The 17,447-nt window shown below is 40.3% G+C and overlaps 1 protein-coding gene across 5 annotated transcripts in view; it reads left to right on the top strand.

Moving 5' to 3' along the window:
* The window catches only part of Rbks (ribokinase), an 81,239-nt gene that overhangs the window by 5,167 nt on the left and 58,625 nt on the right, over nt 1–17,447 (top strand). The gene's annotated exons all lie outside the window — the stretch shown is intronic.

Genomic DNA, 17,447 nt, shown 5'->3' with positions numbered 1-17,447 from the left:
GATTACATGAGTCTTAAAGAACACTGCATCATTCTCTGGGTGGATAAAAAGCCATTTTTTAGTGGAAGAGTGACATAATCTGACTTATAGACTGTTGTAGGGACCGTGGAGACTGAGGACAGGAGTGAAAGCAAAGTCAAGAACAGACACATTTGGAGTTGGTCTCAGTAACCCAGGTAAGCCTGGAAGCACTATAGGTGAGGAGCCGCAGATGTTTGTGCTTTGGGAGTGGAGCTAAATGGATTTGCTGAGGGTAACAGGCCAGAGATTACTCCAAGTTGTGTGACTGCAACTGCAAGGGGAATTGATCTTTGCAGAGATGCAGAAGATTGTATCGGGAGCTCAAGGTTGACGTGTGAGGGTTGAAGTACCCATTAGGCATCTGACCTATTAGATTGAAGAGGTCAAAAGGGCAGATATGAGTTTGGCATTCAGAAAAGTACAGTCTGGAGATAGGAATCTATAAATGTGTCATTGGTGTATAAGTACTATTTAAAGCTCTGAGACACGATGAGATCACTGAGCTCTGAACTCAAGAGCACTTCAGTATTCAGGGATACATTTTATTTACTGCCTCCCTTCCAGCCTGTGCACTCCCAAAAACTCCCAAAAAGATAAGTTTAATACACGTTTCCAGAGTAATTGACTGATGTCAGCTAACACCTATGATACCTTTTTATGTGCTGCCAATGAGAAAGGGTGGCATCAGAAAAAACACTCAAACATGTAACTTTGAGCTTTAGCAAAGCAGACGGTGATTGCTTAATTCTCAAAAGACTTTTAGTAGATACTGGAAAAGTGAAGAAGAAAAGAAAAGAAAAATCTTGGGGCTGGAGAGATGGCTCAGGGGTTAAAGCACTGACTGCCCTTCCAAATAAATGGGTTCAAATCCCAGCAACCACATGGTGGTTCAAACATCTGTAATGGGATCTGACACCCTCTTCTGGTGCATCTGAAGACAGCTAGCTACAGGATATTTACATATAACAATAAATCTTTTTTTTTTTTAAATCAGCAATTAAGAGCACTTGTTCTTGCAGAGGACCCAGGTTCAGTGCCCAGCACCCACACTGGATGGCTCACACCATCTGTAACTCCAGTTTCAGGGGATCTGACGCCCTCATCTGCCCTCCATTTGCTAGGTGCACACAAACTTAGAGAGCAACACTCTCCTGCCCTGCCCTCCTGGTGCTGTAACATCAAGCCTAATAAAAGGGTTCAGGGAAAGTAAGGGAAAAGCTAACAGAAATTTCCTTTTGATGCCTGCCTTGTAGTCTGAGTTGGACTACAGCATGTTACCATATTTACATAGGAAAATCTTTTAGGTCACATTTTCAGTAAAGTAAAATTCAAAGAAATGTTGGTCCAAAAATATCTGACAATTCCCAATATTTGAGGGATATAGGTATAATGCCATTCTTCATAATTTCTACTTTTTTAGTTTTAAAAGTTTGCCTTTAAGTTGCAAGTCATATTTTAAAATCAGTATTTTTAAATATGTTCCTGTCACTTGTATTCTGTCATGCCAAAAGAAATCATGTGAAATTGGCTAATTTTGATACCTTCAGTGAAAAGAGATGCTTTAAAAAGGAAATTCCAATTGACAAGAGCTAAGCTGGGTGTGATGGCACACACCTGTGATCCCAGCACTGAAGAGGTGGAGGCAGGAGACAGGAGTTCAAAACTAGCCTCAACTATGCAGGGAGTTCAAGGCCTGCATGAAACCCTATCTCAAAAAGGAGAGAGGAGGAAGAGGGGAGGGAGGATGCATCATCCCTTGTATGTCTTCTGTGTTCTGGAAAGAACAAAGGTGAACTCCAGTGAATTTTGCTCCAGTATTTTGATGATTTGTATATAATATTGAGAGAGTGAAGGGGCTGGAGAGATGGTTCAGCGGTTAAGAACATTGGCTGCTTTTCTAGAGTACCGATGTTCAGTTCCCAGCACCTACTTGGCAGCTCACAACTCTCTGTAGCTCCAATTCTAGGGGATCTAGCACCTTCAAACATACATGGAGGCAAAACACCTACTGTAGCTGGTACGAGGCCCCGGCACATATACAGCAGAGGACTGCCTGATCTGGCCTCAGTGAGAGAATTCACATCTAACCCCGGAGACACTTGAGGCCCCAGGGAGGGCAGAGGCCTGGCAGGGGTGTGGGGAAGACATCCTCTTGGAGACTGAGAGGAGAGGAGAGGAGAGAGGGGATGTGGAACTGTAGGAGAGCAGAGCAGGAGTGGGGAGTGCCTGGACTGTAAAAACAGTACAAGTAATAAAAGCAAATAAATCTTTTTTAAAAAGAGAGAGTGAAAATATGCTGGACAGTTGGGATACTGCAGTTAGTAAAGCATGATCCACACTCTGGAGCAAGTACTTACAGGCTCTCTAGAAGCCGAGAAACCTTACCCAAGGAGAAAGGTGCTAACGATGGAGGATTCCAAATGAGCTGAGCTGACTCCAGTACAATCCTTCCATTCTTCATCATACTTAATCTCCACCTTTACAGCCTGGGAGGACAAACTTTCTTGATATTATATTACAGGCCATGACAAATTTGTAAGAACATCTTTGGCATTCAGATGGGCATCAAAACTTCCATGTGAGCATTTAAAACTTTCAGTGTCTTTGCCTTACTTCACAGTTATTCTGTGACTTGCTTGACTTGAAGCGTGTCTTACACAGCTGCAAAAGTCAACTACAAATTATCTTTGTATGTGGTTGGCTTGTTGTCTAAATAAAACTTGAGGGTTTTGTTTTTGTTTAAACTGGGGTTTTTTGTTTGGGATATATTGTTTTACTTTGGTTTTGGGTTTGTTTCCCAAAAACATCACATCTTAGGTACTGGCTTTTTCTTTTGTGGTTGGAAAAAGTATCTTGAAATACAATTCTGTAATATCACACAAAGTAATTTGTACAATAGTCTCTTAAATGTGCTCGTGTGTGTGTGTGTGTGTGTGTGTGTGTGTGTGTGTGTGTGTGTGAATTGGGAGAAGGGATTCTGATTAAGATTCTTCGTTTTCAAGTGAGAAAGAAAGATATGTTTTTCAGTTACCTGAGTTTTCAACCAAAGATCTTACAGAATCTTAGCTTTAAAGTTCATCAGGGCCATCTGGATGGTGGATGCTTTTAAGTGGCATCTTAAAAGATTCCAACATGCGGCAGGTAAAGACAGAAGTTCAAGGTCAGTGTCAATTATGGTGCAAGTTAGAGTGTTAAACAACAAAAGCCAGCAATCATGCATGCCTTTAATCCCAGCACTTGGAAGGCAGACACAGAGGTTCTCTGTGAGTTCCAAATCAGCCAGAGGTACCTAGTGAGACACGTGCATGTCTCAAATATGAATGATAAAGGTAAAGTGCAGTTTCCTGTCTTCAAAGATAAGTATTTCTTTGGTTTTCTGTTAAAACCAAAAGAAAGTAGATGGTATATATTATCTAAAATAAGAATAATAAAATAAGTGCCGTGTTTGTACTTGGGATTTCACGGCACCTTGCTCAAGCTAGCCACTTAGTGAACATGGGTGGAGTAAAGGAACGCATGCTTGCACCTCACATCCTCACTCATTCCTGATACTATAATAGAATATCTAAAACTGGATCATTCACAAAGGAATGGGCTCCCCACTCGTCCTCACTCTTGCTTCAAAGATCTGAAGCTGAGGTATTTTTTTTTTTTCTCAAGACAGGGTTTCTCTGTGTAGCCCTGGCTGTCCTGGAACTCACTTTGTAGACCAGGCTGGCCTTGAACTCAGAAATCCACCTGCCTCTGCCTCCCAAGTGCTGGGATTAAAGGCGTAAGCCACCACTGCCCAGCAAAAGAACCTGAACAGGGACTTGAATCTTGGACCCTCAGATTAAAAGTCTACTGACCGAGCTATCCAGGCTCCTGCTGTGGTGTCTTATACAAGTTCACCAGTCCAAGATGACTTAATGTGTCTAGAATTTTATAAACTTAAAAATTATGTTAAAATTACTATATATGATAGATTTGTCTTTCTAACTATAGCCATGCTTATTTTGATTTTATAAGATGTGTATTTGATGCTATTTTATTAGTATATTCAGTCTAGAATTGCTATCTTCTCTAGCTCAGCTCTAAGCTATTTTCTTTCTTGTTTGGCTGATGTTAATAAAACTATCCAAAGTTACAGTAATTAATATCTGCCTGGTATATCTTTTCCAACCCTTAGTTTAACCATTAAATGTGTTCCATAATAACATATACCCAAAGTTTAGTCTTCTGTGAATTTGTGGAGGTTTTTTGTAACTATGGTTTTTTTTTCTCTTTGTACTAGCAAATATAATCAGTCCACATTTATTATGTTATGATGTAGATTCATTTCAGATATTTTCACATAAACTGCTCCAAGAGACAGAAGAATCAAGAATTGAGAGTCGCCGGGCGTTGGTGGCGCACGCCTTTAATCCCAGCACTCGGGAGGCAGAGGCAGGCGGATTTCTGAGTTCGAGGTCAGCCTGGTCTACAGAGTGAGTTCCAGGACAGCCAGGGCTACACAGAGAAACCCTGTCTCGAAAAACCAAAAAAAAAAAAAAAAAAAAAAAGAATTGACGGTCATACTTGGCTACATAAAGACTTTGAACCCTACTTAACCATGTGGGACACTGTCTCAAAGAAACTTAAATAAGCAAATAAATCCTAGCTTTGCCATCTTTTAAGCAAACATGGGATGTTTTTACAATGCCTATGATTCTAGTTCTTCTTATACTGAAAAGAGATGAAAACAATTTTTCATGACATTTTTGTAATGATTACTTGAACTGATGGTCATAAAAAAATATTTGGTGTAATACTTCCTATATAATAAGATTCAAGAAATAGCATCTGCAATTAAAGTGTTGCTTCAGCAGAAGTTTGTTAAGGCAGGGTGTATATGGGAACAGTCTTAGCTGTTAGGATACAAAAATGAGGATGGCTCATGACATGAAAGAAGCTTCACAGATGACTAGAGACCACAGTCACAGTACTAGCCCACCCAGACTGCTGCTGCACGACAAGGTCTGAGGGAGACCAGCAAAAGTCAAGATGTAAGGGGAAGAACTTCCAGGCATAGCCAATAGGCTGTGCAAAAAAGATTTAAAATATACTTAAAATTCTAGGAATAAGCCACGATTATGAGAAGGAGGTGGTCAATCCCTCTGGGACATGAATTTATTTATTTTCATTAACTTATTAACTTTACATCCTGATTGCAGCCCCTCTCCTCCCAGTCCCACTCTCACACCCCTTATTCTTCTGCCCTTCTCCTGAGAGAAGGGGAGGTCCCTCATGGGTACCAGCCGCCGCTACCACCACCACCACCACCACCACCACCCAGATAAGCTTCTTATCTTCTCCCACTAAGGCCAGACAAGGCAGCCCAACTAGAAGCCCAGCCCACAGGCAGGCAACAGAGTCAGAGACAGCCCCTCCAATTGTTAGGGGAATCACAAGAAGAGCAAGCTGCACATCTGCTACTTATGTGTAGGGGGCCTTGGTCCAGCCCACGCATGCTTTTTGGTTGGTGGTACAGTCTCTGAGAGCCCTCAGAGGACCTGGTTAGTTAACTCTGTAAGTCTTCTTGTAGTGAAACGTGAATTTATAAAGCCAAAGAGTTGTAAGGTGGAGTAAACTACAGGCTTTTGTAAGTATAGAGCCTGTTTCTCTCGGTGTTCAATTGTAGTTGCTACTAAACATGTTCATTTTCTGAATATCTACTATAATGGTCAATTTTTTTAAAATGCTCATTTGTCAAAGCACAATAGCAAAGACCTGGGTTTAGTTCAGCCCTTATGACAACTATGGGGTTTTTGATAATCAAGAACTTTACCAAATTCTTCTTTTCCCCTAAAACAGAGGTAATGATAATGCCCATGTAATCTGCTTTACAAATATTTAGTGTTAATTTAAATATAATCAGTTCTTGATTATTCACAATGCCTACTCAACCTGCTTTCAAATATATGGTTAACTTCAAATATAATATAATCAGTTGTTGATTACTTATAATAATGGAAAACATGATCACCCAAAACCAGAAATAGTAGGTAAATGAAAATTTAATAATTAATTCTAAAACACACTATTTTTCTCATGATTTATCCTTCTAATTATATTTGTTAAGGATGAAATTTAAAATCCATTTTTATTGCTTTAAACTACACCAGCAGATGGCAGGAAGATGTAGCCCAGATAATTATAATATGGTGACAGAAGTCATTTTGGAATTTAAATTTTTACTATAATTAATTGGCAAAATAGAAAATAAAGTATTGGTTCTTTAGTTATTTGTCTCTCTCTTGTGTTTCAGTATCTGTTAACTGTATCTGTTCCTAGGTACCTAGCATACATGGGTATAACTCCCATCTATCCAGATGGTCTCCTTTTACCTATGTGTCCCTCACCCCAGTTCTACATTAAAAAAAAAAAAAAAACAACAACAACAACTAAGGCTACTTGTCTTTGTGAAATTGGCTTATTTTACTCAACGTGATGATCCCCAGACCCACTAACTTTCCTGAGGATGGTGTATCATTCTTGGATGTTGAGGAAAACTTTTTTGTGTATATATACCACATTATATGAATCCATTCTTTTACTGGCAGGCACCTAAATGACACCCTCACTTGGCACTTGTAAATAGCACAGCAGTAAGCATGTATACTCAGATAATAAGCTGACTTGACTCTTTGAGGATATACCTAAAAGTGTCACCATCATACAATCATTTATATGGTTGTATAAGATCATATATATGTGTGTGTGTGTGTATGTATACATGTATATATATATATATATATATGTATATATATATATATATATAATCAATGTGTAAATTGTTATATAAGTTATATATACAAATTGTTATATATAAGTAAAATGTTCTTGTTTTCAGTGAATTTAGAAGTAGTAACATTAACTTTGCATTTTGTGAGATTCTTTTGTCTTCCCAATCTCCTTTCTGTTTTCTCTGCCTCCTAGCTTCATACTGCATAGGACCCTCATGGAAACCTTTGCCATCTGTAGCTGTCAGATCCTTACTTCCTAACTCCCAAATGCATGTTTATTTCCTTTGCTTTCTTCCTGTTACAGCTTCTAGTTACAAAATTGATCCATTCTCTACCTCTGTATTTCAGCTTCTATTATTTCTCCAGGACTGTTCTTGGGTGAAAGTAAGGAGTGGGGGGAGATAATGCACACACACACACACACACACACACACACACACACACACACGTGTGTGCGCGCATGCATGCACATGCTGTACACACATACACACCAAAAAAATGATACTAGGGAGTATCTTTTATTTTTAGGTATGTTAGTATTTTGAGCTACATGCCTCTCCCAGCACACTATATATTCAGATCTTCCATTCCACCTTAGAAAAGTAAAATCAGTAGGTCCTTCTTGTCCCCATTATTCTGATAATTACTTCTGGACTGAGATTAAAAGGTCATCTTATAATTACTGTTCCATGTTGAACTTTCCATAACTGGCTTTCTTTTCCCCTTGGGCCACTGCCCTGCAGACTCCCCCTGCCTACATGATATTGTATGGCTGTTATGTGCAGAGGCATCTGTCATCCAAACTGTTGCTGTACATCTATTTTAAGAAGGAAACTATCCATCCCCAAACACTCCTTACCCTTTTGTAATAACGACTACCAAACTTATCCCCCACCATCAATAGAAATAAGTAAAAAACAACTTCTTCAAATAGTGAAAGCAGGCAGCATGGGAGAGGAAAACACATGGTTAGGTTAGTCCTGGGAGCACATTCCTGACCCCAGCAGAAAGGGAAAACTCAAGGAATGTAAAATTATAATCCCAGAGAGGTAAGAAAACAGCGTTCTTAGCTTGGACAGTGGACCGACTAAGAAAACTAGAATTTTCACAGAAAGGTTTTAAAGTCCCATAGGATCTACTGCAAATGCCAAATGGGCATCTATAGAGAGAAATTCAACTAAGCCAGCAACTACTTGATCAATAAAAATTGATCATTTTTCAGGAACTATACAGGAGTAGGAGATTGACGAATTCTGTCCAACCAGAAGCATTGTTGATCCTTTGGAACAGTCACTTGAGATCCCAGGGCCACAACCTAGTTAAAGCCACCCTCCGGTAAAGACTGCTTTAGACCCATCCTAACATCTGAACAGCAACACTTCAAAGGATCGTGCTGATCCACAATTTACTTAACTGCAAAACAGTCAATTGCCCTTTGGAGAAACAAAAATAATTAAGATCAACTGTGATATCTGCGAAACTTAGCATCTAATCAAAAATCATTAGACTTTTGAAGAAACAAGTAAATGTGATCCATAACCAAGAGAGGAAAAAAGGGCAATCAGAAGACAACAATAACAGAAATATTGGAATCAGCACAGATGTTAAAAGAGTCATAAATATTATCAATAATTCAAAGGAACAGGGAAAGGCACAGAGCCTCTCATGCCCAGGAGACAACAGTCTAAGTGTGATTATTTTATAAAAGAAAGAGAGTGAGAGAGATGCAGAAAATTTTTGAGGAAATGATAGCTAAAATTTTTCCAAATTTTATGAAAACCTGATATTTTCACTGAGAGATTAATTCTAAACAGGATAAATAGTATAAAAGCTCATTGTAATGAAACTCAATGCAAGCCCATTACAACAAAAAGCATCAGAGGTAAAATATACATGGCATGTGAAAGAACAAATGTTTAGTTCCAACTTCTTGTCAGAAGCAGGCAAAGACAATGAATTGAAACGTTGGGGGCTGTAGTGTCTGGGAGTGGGTGGGGTGCACATATATGTTCAAGTGTATGAGCCTGTAGGGGGACATTCAGAAGCCAGATAAGACATCTACTACTTTGCCTCATTTTGCCTTGAGACAAGGTCTTTCACTGAATTCGTGTTTTCAGTGATGCAGGCTGGCCAGTAGCCCTCAGGATCTACCTGTCTGCCCCATGACCCCATTCTGGGGGCACAGGCACAGGCAAGATGATTCAAACTCAAGTCCTAATGCTTACAGAATCAGCTCTTACCCATTGAGCCACCTTCTTCAGCTCCTGTAATGAAACCTTCAAGTGCTTGAAAAGCAAACTATTGACATAGACTTCTATGTCCTTTATATTTAAGAATCAGAGGCCAGATATGGTGGCACATGGCATAATCCCAACACTCAGGAAACAGAGCTGGAGAGGTCACATGCTGTAAGCAGGCCAAACAACACAGTAAGTTGGAAGCCAGACCTTGGTGAGAATTTGTATAAAACATCAAAGAAATGATTCCTTTGACCATCGTATTTGTTATATATGAATCACTTGGCCACTAATCGTTTAGTGTCATTCTTGTTGAGCAAACTGACTATCGTTGCATAAAAGGTACTTGTGTTCAGTCAACCTTTGTGCACCAAAGGGCAAAAATGGTGGCGATGGCAATTTTATTGCAGAATCTTAGGTTGATTTTTCTATTTTGGCATTGTTAATTGTTAGTCCCCTACAGTGCCTAGTTTATAAATCAAACTTTGTTATAGGTATTCACTATAGGAAAAGCAGAGTATATGTATGAGTTGGGTCTGATTCTGTCCATGATTGCAAGCATCCAGTACGGGCAGGGGTGTCTTAGAACTTGTTCTGGAGATGGCTCAGTGGTTAACAGAGACTGCTGCTCTTACAGATGACCTGAGTTCAGTGCTCAGCACCCAGCTTAGGAGCTCCCAGCCACCTGTAACACTTGCTTCAGGGGAAGACAAGCTCTTCTGGCTGTGGGTACCAGCACTCATGTAGGCATACACACACACACACAAAATGAAAAATAAAAGTAAGCCTTTAAGAAAGCCTCTTATTGATCCCAATGTGTAAGGAAGGACTACCATGTTCACATAGCACAGATCTGCATCCCAGCCAGCACTCAGGAAGCATAGGAAGGAGGATCGCTGCAAGTTCAAGACTAGCCTGATACACATAGTGAATTTCAGGTCTGCCAGGGCTAGTAAAGCCCTATCTTAAAAAAACATAAAAAGAAAAATGTAAAGAAGACTTCTGATCCAGAAATTTAGTGTTTCTTATCAAAATGAATAATACTTAATAAGCATTTTAATTGGACAGGATTAACATGATAACAGGAGGTAGCACGTGATCAGAGATTCAAGAGTGAAATAAGGTATGTCAAATGGTGACCTGAGAGAATACCATAACACTCATCTTTATTGTCTTTCTGATCACCTAGCTTTTTCCACATATAACCAGTTAAATCAGTTGAGGTCAAACACGTGACACTAAAAAACTGACTGCCTCTGCTTGGAGTATTATCTACTCTGAATTTGAGGTAGCTGCATCTTAAAGCAAAATGACTCTTAGATAAGGGTTAGTCAAACCATTGTCAGAAGCAGTTAACCACTTAAAGTTTATTTCTTTAAAAAAATCATATATATGTTTACAAGTTCAGATTAGAAAAAAATGCATTTTGTTTTGAGACAGTGTCTTCCCTATGTAGCCCCATCTATCCTGGAACTCACTATGTATATCGGGCTAGCCTCAAACTCACAGAGATCCCCTGCCTCTGCCTCCTGAGAGCTGGGATAAAAGGCATGTGCCCTGCCAAATGCCCAGCAGAATACAATTTTAATTAGTAGATTAAGATCTTTTTACACAGAGAAGTATATGTTACTAATCTGATTGTTAAATTATTGACAAATATACATATTTATGCATTACTGTGTAATGTTTCAATACATGTGTTTATTTTGTAGTTATCAGGGTATATCTATTATTTTAGAGTATACAATGTATACTCATCATATGTCAAATGGTAACCTCACCATATTATGGGTAGAACACAGGCAGTTAGTCCTCTGTCTTAGAGTTTCACTGCTGTGAACAGACACCATGACCATGGGAAGTCTTCGAAGGGGCAACATTTAATTGGTGCTGGCTTACAGGGTCAGAGGTTCAGTCTATTATCATCATGGTGAGAAGTGTGGCAGCATCCAGGCAAGCATGACACTGGAGAACCTGAAAGTTCTACATCTTGATCTGACTGCAGACAGCTATGAGAAGGGTCTCAAAGCCCACCCCAACAGTGACACACTTCCTCCAACAAGGTCACATCTCCTAGCAATACCACTCCTTATGGGCCAAGCATATTCAAACCACCACATCCTCCTATTAGGTTATGGCTTTGTAAAAAAAATCCCACCTCTCCCCTCCGGTCTCTGGTAACTTCCTTTTTCCTCTATGTCTGAGTTCAGCTTTTAGGTTCCACAAATAAGTGAGCTCACACGGTGTTCCTCACCCATCCCGGCTTACTTCACTCACCATAGCGCCCTCTAAGTTGACTCGTGGTTTTGTGAGTGACAACTTGATTTTGAAATTACACTTAACCTTTAAATGTGACATACACAAATGCTGAGGAGAAGAGAAATGGCTGAAAAATACAGGCAGCAGGAATAATTAGTATGAATTTTAATTAGGTATTAACTAATGTACAATCTCTTATCATAGAAGCTTATAATATGTCAGAAGCTTGCAGCCAGAAAAGAGGGTCAATGCAAAAACAAAAAAGCAACATGTTTCTTGATTTTTGCCCAAGTAGGTATTAGTGTGACTTCTTTGGTTAAGACTTGTCATCTTCCAATCACCAGGTCATCCCTTCATTTTGTTCAAATAATCTCTTGAGAACCTGTAACAACCACCTCATTGTCAAGAAGTTAAAAGCAATTGATAAGTTGTTCTAGTAACACCTGTCAGTGAATTCACTGTGAGCACAAAACCCTGGCATTTCAGGAGTTGACAAGTATTATTAAACTGTTTTGCAAGAGAAGAAGCTGGTTCAAAGAGGGGAGAGCTGTCAAGAGAATGAAATCAGTAAGTGGGTCAGGCCTCCTGCTTCAAACACCATACTCTAACCACACTGCCTCTCACAGAATTCCTTTCTGTCCAGTTCAAAATTGCAACATTTTGCAAGCTATGAATTTGTTGTCAATTTAAATATGTCTTGTGCATGTTTTTGTCTGTTGAGATTTTTTTCTCTTTCAATCAAACGTTTATACTATTTTAATTTTTAAATGGTAGCAACCTTGTTTCTCTTTTTCTTGGTCTTCTCCCTACACACACTCTCACCGCCCCCACATGGAGCATCTTAATTTGTCTGTCTTTGGCATCTAGCTAAGCCTCGTGTTTGAACTGAAGGGCATCCATGTGATGGTGCTGGGAGAGTTAATCTTCACTGTCAACTTGACCAGATAAGAAAAGCATAGGGCATTAGTACAACACACCTTTGGTCACATGCACAAGGATGTTTCCAGGGAGGATCAACTGAAGGAAGTAGATTCACCCTGAATTTAGGCTGCACCATCCCATGGGCTTGGGTCCTAGCCTGAATAAAAAGAAAAGGCAGCATGTGCTGCAGGCCTTCCTCTGCTTCATCTGTGAGCACATCTGTCCATATGTGAGCATCCATCTCACACTCCTGCCTCCACGTTCTCCCTACCTTGATGGGCAACTGTACCCTCACCATCAAACCATGAGCCAGTATTAGTGCAGTTCCCCTATGTTGCTTATCACAAGAAGAAGAAAAGTCACAGAGACACCCTGTATCCAGGTGGTGGCGCTGTGTGTGGGTACTTTCTTTTCTTTAAGATTCATTTATTTTATTTATTTATGTGAGCACACTGTAGCTGTCTTCAGACACACCAGAAGAGAGCATCAGATCTTACTTACAGATGGTTGTGAGCCACCATGTGGTTGCTGGGAATTGAACTCAGGATCTCTGGAAGAGCAGTCAGTGCTCTTAAGAGCTAACCGCTGAGCCATCTCTCCAGCCCCATTTTTTCTTTTCCTTTTTTTCAGCATGTGGGTACTTTCCTAAACTTGGTGTAACTTCCTGATGAATTAGGAAAACTAATTCAAAGTGAAGTAGAATTTACAATTTAGGAACACTTCTATTTATAACTAATGTTCCAGTTTCTCCTATATTCTCTTTAAATTTATTTCTTTAAGAAACACTCAGATGCACACTTATTCTGGATTACACAGGAGCAAAGCTCAACACAAAGGATTAAGAACACACACTTTAGTGAGCACTGTAGAGGAGTGTTGGGGACACATTATGCCCACTGAGCACTAGGGAACAAGGAATGTTAAACACACGGGGCCCTCTTCTCAAAGGAGGAAATACAGGTTTTCCACCCAGAAGGCAGAAGTGAATTTTGTTAACAACCTGGTAACCTTTTTTGCTTTCTGTGGAGGCAGACCTTCCCCAAAGCCCTTATCCCCGTCTCTTCCCTTCTAGACTGTTGTTGTCTATAGCTCTCAGTTAATAGCCTATCATTGGAGGGAAGGGGCTGTTACATGTATTTTATGGCCCACTGACCTGATGCTATCTCAGTCAGAGACCATAGTAGATTCTAGGCCCTTTAGTTAGAGAGCACACCCTCACGGTCACATGTACTTTGTAAAGCAGTTTCTAAGTCAGCATTTCTCAACCTGTGGGTCATGACCCCTTTGGAAGTTGACTAACCCTTCACAGAAGCTACCTAAGACTATCAGAAATAGCAGATATTTAGATTACAGTTCATAACAGTAGCAAAATTACAGTTAGGAAGTAGCAACAAAATAATGTTATGGTATGGGGTCACCACATGAGGAACTATAGTAAAGGGGTGCAACTTTAGGAAGGTTGAAAACCACTGTTCTAAGTCACACTTTAAGCTTTATTGTATGCCCAGGTTAGAATGATTGTTGCCTGGAAACCTTTTCCAAAATTGTTCTGTGTTTTAAATATGCTGGCAATGAAGTGCCTGCCATCAGACTTCCCAAGTCTGATTCAGGTTGACAATGTCGATCTGAACCAAGTTTCCATTCTCTCCTCTTGCCATACAGTCCATGTCCCTGCCTGAACACCCACAGATTCCCCTCAGTGGAGGAAGCACAGGCAGGGGCAGGGGAGTCAGAGCAGGGAAGAAAGAGCCCATGCAAAGATAATGGTGGGTATGAGGTGCTGGCTGCCAGCCCTGACTCCCTGAATTCAATCCTCGGGACCCACATGTTAGCAAGAGAGAACTGACCTCCACGGGCTGTCCTAAAGGATCATAGCAAAGAAATGGAGAAGCTGTAGGCAAGGCTCCATCAGTCTGTGTCCACAAGAAGCTAGTTGCTACCAACAAAGAACAGGTAGCTAAAAAATAAGGCAGAAGGACAAATGAATCTGAAGTGGTATGCCTTAATTCAGTAATAGATTCTTACCATATAGATTTAAATGCGTAAGTATCCAATATACAAAATGAAGGCCGGGTCTGATGGTACAGGCCTATACCCCAGCTACTTGAGCAGCGAAAACAGAATTCTAGGACTATTCTGAGCTATAGAACAAGCTCAGACTGGGCATGAATCTGGCAGAACACTTGCCTAGCATGTGTGCAGCCTTATGTCCAATCCTGTACTGAAAGCAAAGACCAGTAGAACATGATGGTTTTGTTCCCCACTCTTCTCTGTGGGTGCCAGTCATAAGCTCATTTTCTTTGTGTTTCCCTCTTTGCATGCAACCTTAACAATTACATGGTAAATGAAGCTGTTGCTGTCAACCATAGATGGTGTGTGTGATAGTGGTCTCATAGATGTCCTTATTGACATAGCCATCTTGGTTAGTATAAGTATATGCTGATATTTGACAAACAACAAAATTACTCACTTCTCAGAATGTATACTTGCCATTAAGCAATGCATATCTGCACACTTACCTTTTTTCTCTTCAAAAGACACCGTGAGCTTTTTTCCTTTTTTCCTTTTTTCCTCTTTTCTCTTCCTTCCTTTCTTTCTTTCTTTCTTTCTTTCTTCCTTTCTTTAAGTGCTAGAGATTGAATTCAGGGTCTTACACATACTAGGCAAGTGTTCTATCACTGAGCTACATCTCCAGCCTCTTTAAAAGATAGGAATCAGATCATATGATCCTGCATCTGTAACATGAGTTTCACTCATCTTTCACTTGTATCTGGCTTGAATTATAACCTTGTCAGCAAGATGATTCTACCCTATAGAAAGTACATCAGAAAACATTTAATCTGAATGGTTGTCTGAATGTGTAAGTGGTGGTGTATTCTATAATTCTAATTCTTGGTTATAGAAGAGGAATTCTGGGGGCTAAAGAGAAGGCTCAGAGCCTAAGAGTGCTTGCGGCCCTTTCAGAGGGGCCAAGTCTGTCCCAGCACCCACATCTGGCAGCTCACAACCACCTGTAACCCCAGATCTGGGGGATCTGATACCCTCTTCTGGCCTCTGAGGGCACCAGCATACACACACACACACACACACACACACACACACACACACTTTTAAAAGTGAAAATAAATATTTTTAAAAAGAGAAAAAGAAAGAAAAGAAAAACCTGAAGCTGGGCGTGGAGGCACATGCCTGTCATTCTAGCACATGGGAGATAGATACAGGAAGCTTAGGGGTTCAAGACCAGCCTCAGCCTCAGAGAGAGTTCCAAGTCAGCCTGAGCTAAGTGAGACTGTCTCAAATAGGAGGGAGAAAAAGGGTGGAGAAAGAGAAGGAAAAGAACCTTGCTAAAAACTGGAGTATAGTGGGCAAGACAGGCAAAACATGGAATTGGTGTCGTCAGACAGTTGTATGGCCATGGCTGCTAGTTTCCTCTTCCATCCCATAATCAGCATCTTCATACACCCAATTTAGAAGCAACAATGGATACTGTACAGATGAGACAAGACCTCAAGTCTGTTGTGTGGCCGACAGTTTGGATGCAGTAGAGAACACAGCAGACTCAATCTTTGTCCCTTGACAGGGAAAGCTAACAGCTAGAGAAAGAAAGTGGTAAGGGCAGAGAAAAGATGGAGAAAGAAGAAAAAAGAAAATAGTAAAACGCCCAAGATGCCTTTCAATGATTGCTGAATCACTTGCTAATATCCACAGGTTCGTGTTAATATTGTTTGTTTAGAAATGACTCTAAGGGAGCTGGGAAGATGGCTCAGCGGTTAAGAGTATTGTTGCTCTTTCAGAGGACTGGGGTTCAATTTCCACCACCCATATGGCAGCTCAGAACCATCTGTAGCTCCAGTCCCAGGAGATGTGATGATTTTTTCTGGCCTTCATGGGCACTGCATGCACATACGGCACAGACATGTATGCAGGCAAAGCATCATTATACATACAAATAACATTTCTTCAAAGAAATCACTCCATATTCTAGCCATATCTGCTCCTACATCAAGCACACATGCATGCTGCCGTAATTTCACCCCTCACCCTCTGCATACATATCCCATAGTAACCTAGCAGTATGGGTTTCACAGTTCCCCACAGCTGGCAATAAAAAGGACACTTGATTCAAAGCAGTGACTTGTGACCCAGATAAATACAGCAGAAGTCCTAAGTTTCTCTAAGTCATTATCTTGCAAGTGAAGTTATTATACCTGTTTTGCCATGTTAGATATTGTGCTTTTTAAGGTTTTACAAGTCTTTGGTAGCAGAATCAATAAGCCAAGACTTCACACTGATACTCTGTCACATGGGTTACTCACCACTGCTGCTCATAACAGAATCCTAAAATGTTTAAGATTTCTGATGCAAATCAAAATCCTGTCATCACTGTCATTGCTAAATTAAATGACAGGATAATAACATTACATTAAAACCATTTTTCTCTTGATTGAGTACCTTTTTCAGAAGTGAACCTTTTAGATGTATATTTTTTTCATCAGTACTATAAATGCATGAAGAATCCTAGATAAAAATAGCATTGAAGAGAGGAGGAGTGGGATGTTTTCACATTATTGATGAGTCTCTTGAATCTCAAGCGTATTTGACAGCACAGTGCTGGGGAGTGGAATCGTGTCATCTGATTTATTGACGGTTTTAGAAGCATATAGAAAGGCTCATGGGCTGATCTTAGTCTTTATTGAAACAAATGTGCATCATGTCAACCCATTGCAGACAAGCTGTTAGTGACCTGGAGGAATTGATATTGTTCTGCTACTCCAGTCTAATACAATATGTGCTGGTTGCAGATACAGCATGGCCTATTAATGAATACAAAGCTGTAGTCTCTTCAAACACCATAGATTCTCATCCAGTCTCCGCACTTGGCCTTTCTTTCTTGTAGAGAGCTGACTCACTTTGGTCCCACCTGCCATCGTTGGCCCCCTTCTTTGTGGCCAGGCAGCCAGTCCTCACTTCACTTGTCTGAAATGCCTGCCATTTGAAGTCAGTCATTTCTTTCCATCCTCCAGGAATATTGTTTCCTCAAATCTGGTCTTTTAAAGTCATGAAAATCTTTACCTAGAACAAATCTCATGTAATGCTTCCCATGAATAATACCATCACCGTTGGCCATAGCACTATGGTGAAGTCATGCTTAGCCTCTCAAGACACCAATGGAAATGGGGGCAAGATGAGCTGAGAGTTGATAACTGAGTCTAAGTGCTGAGTGGACAGGACAGGGAGGTCTACT

This window comes from Mus caroli, unplaced genomic scaffold (genome assembly GCF_978045245.1).
Source record: "Mus caroli unplaced genomic scaffold, Mus_caroli_1 scaffold_4, whole genome shotgun sequence".
NCBI classification, from domain to species: Eukaryota; Metazoa; Chordata; class Mammalia; order Rodentia; family Muridae; genus Mus; species Mus caroli.
The sequence above is the reverse complement of the archived record's forward strand: the minus strand, read 5'-3'. Positions and strand labels throughout refer to the sequence as shown.